The sequence below is a fragment of the Pinus tabuliformis genome, chromosome 9 (assembly GCF_031772625.1).
Source record: "Pinus tabuliformis cultivar Carrire ecotype Pingquan chromosome 9, CPIR1, whole genome shotgun sequence".
NCBI classification, from domain to species: Eukaryota; Viridiplantae; Streptophyta; class Pinopsida; order Pinales; family Pinaceae; genus Pinus; species Pinus tabuliformis.
This window is the reverse complement of record NC_142307.1, coordinates 1,186,046,944-1,186,058,019: the sequence shown is the minus strand read 5'-3', so window position 1 is coordinate 1,186,058,019 and position 11,076 is coordinate 1,186,046,944.

The following is an 11,076-nucleotide window of genomic DNA, read 5'->3' as shown; positions in this document are numbered from 1 at the left end:
TCTTCAAATGATTTGATTCTATTATCTTTGGCCAGAGAAGAAGCTTTCTCCCAATCTAATTGAGACGTTGTGTTGTCTAAGGAATTCTGTAACTGGTGGGCCAACATTGCTTTGTCAGCTAGTGTAGAATAAACCATTTCTCTAGTCTGCTTGTGGAGTTCAATCTGGTCCATTGGATGTATGTCTTTGGCTAGGACCTCTATGTTTGTTCTGATGTAATCTGCTGCAGACCTGGGTTGCTGTACCTTTGGCTTAAAATAACTCATGATCGTTTTGCCTTCTTTAATGTCATAGGCAGACATTAGCCTTTGCTGGTTTGAGGGGGCCATCTTCAAGTATTGATTGTACATTTGAATTCTCACAGGATCATTTTTTGCCTTAATTTCTGTAAAAGTCCGTTTGATGTTAGAGGGTTGTTTGCTTTGTGGCCTGGTAGATGATACTTCAACACTGTGTTTCTTTTTTAGCTCCTGCATATGTGAGCTAGTTGATGTATCTATCACTAGGGAAGTCTGCTGGCTGACTAACCTCTCACCTCTTAGGCTGTCTGTTGTTTCTTCAATGATTTCCTCTTCTGAGAGAGGATCCAATCTTTTCCTCTTTGCACCTGGTTGTTCTGCAGGTCCACTAATAGGTGTGGCCTCTTCTCTGTCTCTTTTCTTGCTTTTTTCCTCATTTAGAGGAGTTTGCAATGCTGGGATTTCTGCTGCTTTAGATTGGGCAGGAGGAATTTGTACTTGTTCCTGTTCTTTGGACCCCCCTGGCTGATCAGTCATGATTGGCTGTTCTGTTGTTTCCACCTCTTTGCCCTTTGAGGTCCTTGTGACTGATGCGCTGGTTCTTTGTGCAGGTTGCTGAGAAGTTCTAGCAGAAGATGTTACAGCTCCTGATTGTTGAGGCAGTTTGAAAGATACCTGTCCAAAAGAGTCCAGGTCAAGGGTTTTTTCAAGATCTTTCATAGCCTTTTCCATCTTTTCTTACTAATTTCTTCTATTAAGGTCCCTTCTATCCATTCTTCTTGATTTGCATACTGTTCAATTTCTAGGATCCTATGATGCACATACACTGATAGCTTGTACCTTACCCTTCTGTCACTTATGAAGCTACATGGGTCATATGGCACCCACCCAAAAATCTTCTTCAATCTAAGGTGGTCCTCTAAGATCTTTTCAACATCTTTCCACTTTTCAGCTGAGATTTCTTATTTACAATACAAAAGTGGGTTAAATCTGCATGGATGATCTGCTTGAAATATTCTAATGCAAATAACCTCATGGGCACATATTTGGGCAACTTAAAAGGGCAAAGTTCACACCCATATATTCTGATTTCTGTGTGATTCTGGTAGAGTTACCAGTCACCTATTCTAAAGTTCTTAGAAAGCTGCAAAATCTTCCTCATGTCACCAGTGATCCTAGGAGGAGGGGCTCCTATCAGCAGAGTGGAGGCTGGGTGTACAAACAAGTCAATGAATTCACTATAAGTATAAGGGCACTCATAAGTATCATGGAAGACTGAGCTCCAAAAGATCACAGACCTCCGATTTCCTTTTGAATCTAATTTCCTGATGGGAAATGGAAAGCTGTCTGGCTGATAATATAGCAATAGATGGTATATAAAAGATGTGTATTTGAAGACTCCTTCCCTCTCCAAATTCATGAATTGGGCATGGATCTTGTTGGCAATGAAAGTGGCATAGTCATACTTGACAGCAGGGGGCTGTCCTGGAGTAAAGATAGATAATAGAACCAGGGTGATATCATCCACATATTCACTGGACCTAAATCCCAAGACGGAAGATATCATGTCAAGAATGAGTTTACCAGTTTCAGTGAACAAAGCGTGCAGATAAGGAGGAGGGCCTTTAGGTTGGTGCTTTGGTGACATGAACATCTGAGTAATACGGGTTATCTCTGAGCTAGGTAATTGAGAAGCCTTTTCCAGCAAAAATCCCATGGAAAGAGGAGCAAGAGGCTCAGTGGAATGGAAGTGTATCATCTCATTGATGGATTCAGCAGTTATGGAAAAAAGGACAGTTTGAGAAGAAGACATAACTGCTCTATGGACAGGGTCATAGCTGGCACAACATTGGTGAATGATGTTTGGGAAAACATGGATTGAGGGGAGGAAGTACATGGGAAGGTTTGATTCCCACAGTCCAAAAATACCAGAATTTCTTAGATAACTATCCCTAATTTTGCAGAAGGCCTGAAGATGATTATAATCAGTGGTTAAGTCCTTTATTTGAAAGTCTTTGTCTGCAAGAGGTAGATAATTTAAGTCTTTTTGATGTGCATTTACAGGCGCGACATCCAGGGCTGCGGGAGCTTCCATGTTTGGTTCTTGTGTTTTCAAACTGGAATTTAGGATTTTTGTGGAAAATTGGACTGAACAGCAGGTCTAGGAGTCTTTTTATGGGCTAAACAGACTGTTCTTGACTTGAATTTTGTTTTCACAGGTAGAACTTTTAGTGAAAAAACGGAATTTACAGGGTTACTGGTAAAATGGATAAATACCTGGACTACGGAGGCAAACTGAGTAACTGTAGCTCGAATGATGGAGGGCGGAGGGCGCTGCTGTGGTTTGATTGGCCAGGTGGCGGTTGAAAAAGCTGGTACAGTGGCTCCAGTCGCTTTTTTGCATGGGAGTGTGAAAAAACAGAATCATAGTGAAAATAATATTTCGTCATTTTTTAACGCAATTCGGTTTGGCGGGTAATTTTGGAATTTATTAAGCAGATGACGTCAGCATGACGCGACACCTTATCATTTAGCGGGGGGTACGAGATGGTGATGTGGCAGTGACATCGGCGAGGGGTCAGCGGGAGGGCGGTAAGTGGTTTTGGCCCGCACCGCTTATGGGCTTAAGTGGTTTCGGTCGGGAGGGCCGCGAGCAGCGCGGGCGGTCGACACGCGTCCTAGTACGGGCGGTGATACCGCCAATTCCCCGAACGTTAAAGTGCAGCGGATGGAGGGCTAGCGATATGATCTACGGGTGTTTAATGCGCGGGGGCCCGATCATATTTAATGTTTTTAATGGTTTCGGGGCTTGTTTAATTGGTTGGCGGGGTGATTTGTTAATTAATTAATGTGGGGTTAATTAATTTCAAAACTGTGCGGGGAGGTTATTAACCAGTTCTGAATGAACTATTAATCCCTCTTTCTATTAAGACTATGGTCGTATTTCGACTGGGGCATGTTATTAAATATTGCGGGGTTTTTATGTTATATATACATAATATAGGTAGGGCAACATTTACAAGGGATTTAATATAATAATGTTAACAATTAATATGAGAAATGATATAAAAACAAGCGCTAAATTATACAGTTTAACAACTTAGGCTTAAAAAAAATAAAAAATAAAATAGTTTCTATGTGATTTTGTACACTTTCCTAAGTAAAAAGGATTTTACTTAGGCTTTTTATGAAATGGGATGGAGTGATTTGGTGATATTAAGCAGCTCTCAATATCTCTGGGGGGAGATTAGTAAGTAATATGGGAAAGGGACGAGGGGGAATTAGTCTTACTTTGTTTGAGTTGATTCAAAAATATAAAACTGCAATAGTACCTGTGATAGAGGTAAGATTATCATTCTGAGAGACAAAATCAACCATAAGTCTCTTTCTGCCACATCAAAACTGCCTACCCATCTTACTGTACCTAACATTTTTTCTCCTTTTTCTTTGGGTGCACTTGGACTAGCAAACCCTCATAAATTTTTCTTTTCTTTGCATGATAAGCCTATCTAGATCTACACTTATTTCTTCCAAGGGCTCAGATTAAACTGTTGAGCTCCTTTGCTTCTCTACCTATCTATTTATCTGCCAAGTTTAAACAGTTTGGACAGATTTTATTCTCTATCTCTAAAACAGGAAATTCAAACATGAACTGGCCAAGATTAAGCTATTTGGCCATTCATTAACTGTGGTAAAAAAAGTTCAACAAGCTGTACATGATGCTTAATTTACAGAGAAATGAAATAGTAGTGGCATTTGGACTTGCACACTTTCCTGGTCCTTTCTATTTGGGGTTCATTTCTTTTCATTTTTTCTTTTGACCATTTATCTTTTCACCCTTTGATTTTTCTTTTAGGGTATACCCTCTTTACATTTTTTAAATTTTTTGATTTTTTGAGAATATGGAAAACCTTTGCAAAAGGAAAAGGTAGGAACATATTGCAGAGCTAATAAAGTCAATCATGAAATATGACACCTATTGGTATAGGAGCATAACACTACGTACGCAACTCAAATACATTCTAGACTGAGTCACCCTCCGGAAATTCATCAAATGCTCTCAATTTGTAACTGCAAGTGAAAGAGAAGAAGTAGATATAGTGAATCAGTTAAAGGGCTATTGCATTGTTATTTTTATAGATCAAATCTCAGATTTTCCTGTTAGCAGTTTCAACAACTCATAGCAATTTTTATTGACAGTTAGTTTTATTGTATTATTTAAACCCTTTCATGTCTTTGAAGAAAGGGTCCTCAATTTGTATAAGATTTGACTTGAGAAGTTGCACTTTTGTACTTCTAAATATTTTTTTATCAATAGTGGATCGAGGTTCTACATTTTTGTGAAAGAATATTTTTCAAGACCTGTACTTCTGTATTTCATTGAAGTTTTCTCAAATAAGAAAGTGGAATCGGAGTGTTATTTACATCAGAAGGATTCAAATGCATGCAGTATTCCTATCACCATTTTTGTCTTATTTCCTTATGTGATGAAGCATTTCTTTTAAAAGTTTCTATTGTTGATATATATATGTATTCTTTATCATATCATTTATGAAGATTTAGAATTATTTTTCTTTGAAGATATATGTCAGCGATATACATTGTTATGAATGCGATATGTTTTATTAATAATTACTTTGTTTAATTTCTTAAACAAAGTAATCATTATCTATGAATGCAACTTTCTTTTGATTAGTAATTCATCTATATGATTATTGATCTGTTCAAAATAATCAGAAATCGCCTTTGTTAATACATTACCCGGGTTAGATAAACATATTTGTATATTTTTGAGTTATAGGTTAAAGTACTTATCATCCTTAATATACAATGTAAACCATTCATCCATCAAACCATTCATTATATGGGAAACTAGTCCCGTAATATCCAGTCGGAGCCAACACACTAAACGGAAAAGGAGCTGTACTAAGGTCTGGACTGGGTGGTTATCCTCAATTTTGGTGCTAGGATTTTAGAGGCATCAACAAGTTGATAGGGCTAATAACTTTATTGAGCGCATTCAAAAAATTCACCAGCAGGTCTATGACATATTGGACAGAGCCAATGCTAAGTAAAAGAAACATCATGTTCAACATTGGGTGCCACACAACTTCCAGGTGGGCGAAAATGTTTGGTTACATTTGCAGAAGGAGCGCCTCATTGGGCCCAATAGCAAGCTCTGCCCGCTCTGATATGGGCCATACACCATCACCAAGGTTGCAAAAGATAATGCTTTCGAGCTCACCATCCCACCATTCCTTAGCTTGCACCTAGTGTTGAATGTGGACCGCCTTCAGTCATACTTTCCACCATTACTGGACACATCAGACATTGCAAAACAACTCACACCGACTGAGCTAAACCCAGACTATATGGAACATGTCAAAACTGATCGGATCATGGACACATGGATCAAGAACAATCACCATTGAAAGATCCAACTGTATCAGGTTGTCAAAGCTAACCAACTCCTGCACCAAGGCAAGTGGCTCACTAGGGACCAAGTTCAGCAGAAGTTTCCCCATCTCATGGAGGCACTCAATGCAGAGGGGACCATTGCTTCCTAAGGGGGGAGGACTGGTCCAGGTGGATATTGGTGGCCACCCACCTATTCCACTTAGACCACAACAACTGTTTCTTTCAGTTTCCTTAATTATAACACAATTTCAGTTTCCTTAATTGTAGCACAATTTACTATTTTTGGTAGTTTTTTCGGGTCTTGAACTTCAAGATCCGTTTTGAGGCCCTAAACGAAATTTCTTTTGGAAAATTAGAGTGTGTGAGTCTTTGATTTTCATTTGTAGTGGAAATATATAATCCTCAGATAGATCTTTCTAATAAGGTATCGTGTGCATCAAACATAGATCGTATGCCAAAGTTACGACCTTGGGAAGTTGATGTACCAATTTACCCCAACGAGGCCCATAGTTTTGGCGCTTCATCTCCTAGGGTTAGGTTTTTGGATGTTTAGGGTTTTCCATTGTTTATCAATAATAAATATCCCTTTGAGCCTCATTGTAACATAGTTCAGAGGCATGCAACTGACACATCTCTTCTCAGAGATAAGCTACCATTGCCCAAGCTAGTTTGTTTCCATTTTGTATGTAAGCTAGTTTATTCCAGTGACTTGGAAGCAAGACTATGGGAGCGATTGGAGGGTTACAGTTTCTTGGAGGCGGCATTGGCAAGGGAGTGACTGAGGCTCTAGGTTAGTGAAACAGAAAGTTAACTTAGGGGTTGGACATTTGAAGGGGTTGGGTTGATCCTTGACATCCTATGGCACCTAAGGGAGGTCAGTAAAGTCTTAAGTTGTTGACTCCATTTCCGTAAGGTCATATAGGAGGTTGAGTCTTATCATAGTGACCCTCAACTCATGTTTACCCCATAAAAACTTATGAAAGTGGGTAAATGTGGGAGGAGGCGGGTTACAGGGTGATATCAAAGTAGGTTGCACTCTCTTTGGGTAAAATCTAATATTGGCATGGTTATGATTGTCATGGATGGGGTCATGGTACACAACTAGTATGGTCATGCATGATATTGCTATGATTATGATTATATATGTATCATGCTAATGTGGACTGATTTTGCAGATGAGATAATTCATCCCTGAACATCAATGAGGCATGATTTTTATTTTGGTATCTATTTGGTTTATCTGACATGGCCTACTTGCAGGAAGAAGAGAAAAATGGTAGACTACAATTCCCGTGACTCTTCCTACAGATTAGTTGGGTAACAAGGAGATGAGTATTCTCCTGGCATAATAGATACATTGAGGAGTTTTAGGGTAGAGATCATAAGTTACAAAGCAGACAATGGCAATTTGGTTGAGGCTCAGTAAGACTTGCAAAGGTTCAAGAAAAGTAGGTAGAATTCAATGCAGCCATTCTTCAGAGCTTGTCGGATTTGTAGAAACAGGGACAATTGAGGATTAGTCAAGAGCAGGAATATAAAACTAATCGAGCCTATGGTAGCAAGTATCAATCCGGATACAGGTTGGATAAAAGGGACACAGTCAGAGGTGGAAGATCATTGGATACACCTGATAGGAGGAATGATATGTATGGGCATCATTCTAGTCCCTCATCTAGGAGACATTATCACCATCGTCACCATCACCATCCTTATAGGAGGAGTGAGTAATTTCCAGTGGAGTTCAAGAAATTCAATCCTCCTACATTTAATGGAGAGATGAAGAAGTTAGAAGATGCAGAGGCATGGTTGCTTGGGATGAAATAATTCTTCAAATTGAATACCTATTAAGAGAACATGAAAGTAAAAATAGCCACCTTTAGTCTTAAAGGGAAAGTATATATTTGGTGAGAAAATGTGAAGAACGTTAAGGGAATTCAGGAAGAAGAGTTGATTTGGGATGATTTAGAGAGACTATTTAAGAAGAAGTAATTATCAGAGAGGTACTATGATGATAGATCTAAGGAGTTCTATGAGTTGTAAATGGGTTCTCTGACAGATGATGAGTTTACTAGCAGGTTCCTGGAACTCTTGAGGTATGTGCCTTACCTCAAGGATGAGAAGGATAATATTCAGAGGTTCATTAGTGTGTTTCCAATAGAATATAGAGACCTGATTGAGTTTGATGAGCCTAGATTATTGGAGGATACCATCCAGAAGTTGAAGCATTGTTATGAGTAGTCAAAGCGAAAAGCTGAGCCTAAGCGTGATTTGAAGGGGAATGAGAAAATTAAAGGGAAGTGGGCACGAAAGTGGGGAGGACCTGAGGATGCAGGTGAGAAAGAAAATTTTGCTCCTTATAAGAAGTTCAATATAGTTGAGAAGGGCCATGGGTCACAACCTGGAGAGAAAAAGACTAGAGGTGATGGTAGGGGATCATTGTATTGTTGGATATGTGGAAAATATCATCACAAGAAGGATTTTCCATTATACTAGGGTGGTAGGTCGCAAATCTACAATGCTTAGGAGGCACAGACAGTTGGGGATGATGGGAATATCATTACTTGGATTTATGCAGCTGTGGACATCAAGCATGAAGATCACTAGACATCCATTATTGAGATTGAAGGTAAGCTCTGTGGTCGAGTTGTTTCTATTTTGATTGACCTTGGATCTAATTATAGTTATGTTAATCCTAACGTGGTGGATAAGTGTGACTTGAGAAAGAAGTGCATGAAGAGTCTTGGTTGGTGCAGTTAGCTACAGGTACTAAGAAGAGGGTTCATCATTGGGTAAAAGCTTATGCATTTGAGATGAATGGTATGCCTACAATAATACATTTGAATATACTGCCACTGGGATCATATAGTATGATATAGGGTATGGATTGGCTATATCTTCACAAGACCAAAGTAGATTGTTATGACAAGGCTATTGAGTACCTAGATGATAATGGGGAAAATATAATTTTTCAAGGAAAGAAGAAGCCTACATCAGTTAGGATAGTCACAACTATGCAGGTTAAGCACAGTTGCAGAAAAGGGTGTGTACTATTTGCAGTCCATATTTCCAGTGACAAGGGTAAGGATGTTGAGGATGGAGAAACCTTTAAGAGATACCCTGTATTACAATAGTTTTAGGATGTGTTTCCAACATAGATTCCAGAGTTTCCTGCCCACAAGGAAGTGGACTTGTCTATTGAGTTGGTACTAGGGGAAGCACCAACATCAAAGCCACATTATAGGATGAGCACACTAGAGTTAGTAGAGTTGAAGTTGCAACTAAAGGATATGCTTGATAAGGGATACATTAGGCCAAGTGTATCACCTTGGGGTTCACCAATATTTTTTTTGAAGAAGAAGGATGGTACCCTCAGGTTTTGCATTGATTACAGGAAACTGAACAAGGTGATGATCAAGAACATGTACCCATTGTCAAGGATTGATGACTTGTTTAACCAATTGAAGGGAGGAAGAGTTTTCTCAAAGATTGATTTGAGATCAAGATACCATCAGGTATGCATCAAAGAAGAGGACATCTACAAGGTTGATTTCAGGACTAGGTATGGACATTATGAGTTTGTTGTGGTTCCTTTTGGTTTGACTAATGCTCCAACTACTTTTATGTGCTTGATGAATAGTGTATTGCATCCTTATCTAGACAAGTTTGTGATTGTATTCATTGATGATATATTGATATGTTCTAAGAATGAGGAAGAGCATGTTGAACACTTAGTAAAAATATTGAGGTTTCTAAGAGAGAATCAGTTGGATGCTAAGCTTAGCAAGTGCAACTTCTTTCAGAGAGAGGCACATTACTTGGGACATGTTTTCTCCAAGGAAGGAATAGCAGTGGATCCATAAAAGATCAGGGTTATCATGGAGTGGGAAACTCTTAAGAATGTGGATAAAGTTAGATCATTCATGGGGTTAACAGTTTACTATAGGAGGTTCACTTGGAACTTCTCATGCATTTCATATCCTATCACATCATTGCAGCGAAAAGGTAATAAATTTGAATGGACAGAGGAGTGTGCAGCTGGTTTTGAGTAGTTGAAGCAGTTGTTAACCAATGCTCCAGTTCTTAAGATTGCAAATCTAGACAAAGAGTTCATGGTGTGTACAAATGTCTGCAGGAGAGGACTTGGTGGGGTCTTGATGTAGGAGGGATAAGTGGTGTGTTATGAGTCCAGGAAGTTGAATGAGCATGAGATGTGACTCATGATCTTGAGTTGGCAGTTATTATTCATGCCTTGAAGATCTGGAGGCATTATATTCTTGGTAGGATGTTTGTATTAATGAGTGATCACAGTGCGTTGAGATATTTGTTTTACAACCGAATATGAATGCTAGGCAGGCTAGGTGGTTGGCCATGATTAGTGAGTTTGACTTCAAGATCAGATACATTAAGGGTACAGAGAACATGGTCGTAGATGCTCTCAATAGGAGAGTCGAGATGAACCATGTTGCAATAGTGAGCTCTTATAGGACAGATCTACAGGATCCGATCTTACAAGAAAGGCAATAAGATGATAGGTACATGGAGCTTAGGCACAAGTTACAACAGGGTGCAGGTGATCAGGATGCAGACTATCATATCATGACGGATGGGTTGGTGAGGTTCAGGGACATGACCTATGTGTCAGATGAAAGTGGGCTCAAGAAGCTCATCTTGAGGGAGTTTCATGTCAAGCCATACTTAGTTCACCCAGGATATCATAATACGTTGAGAACAACGAAGAAGTTATATTATTGGCCGAATCTGAGAAGGAAGTGGAAGAGTTTTTGGCTAAATGTTTGGACTGTCAGCAGGTGAAAGAAAAGTGTAAGCATCCAGGTAGGTTGCTTCAGCCTATTCCGATTCTAGAATGGAAATGGGAGGTTGATTGATAGGTTGAGAAAGGTAGCTGACTTCATTCTAGTGAAGACTACTTATTCAGCGAGTGAGGTGGTGCTGGTCTTCATTAGGGAGATCGTGAGATTGAATGGTGTTCTGCAAAATATTTTGTCGGATAGGGATGCTAAGTTCACTTCCAAGTTTTGGAAGGAGTTGTTTGTAGGTTTGGGAACATAGTTGGCCTTCAGTACAACTTACCATCCACAGATAGATGGAAAAACATAGATTGTCAACATGATTCTGGAGGTTATTCTGAGGATGTATGTCATGCATTGGTAGAGGATATGGGAGGAGTACCTCCCATTGGTTAGGTTTTCTTACAACAATGGTTATCAAGAGTCACTAAGGATGAGTCTTTTTGAGGCACTCTATGGATCGAGTTGTAATACTACCATCAATTGGAGTGATCCAGTGAACAAGGTACTTATTGGATCGAACATGTTGGCAGACATGGAACAAGAGATGTAGGTTATAAAGAAGAATATAAAGGCATAATAGGACAGGCATAAGAGTTATGTAGACCAAC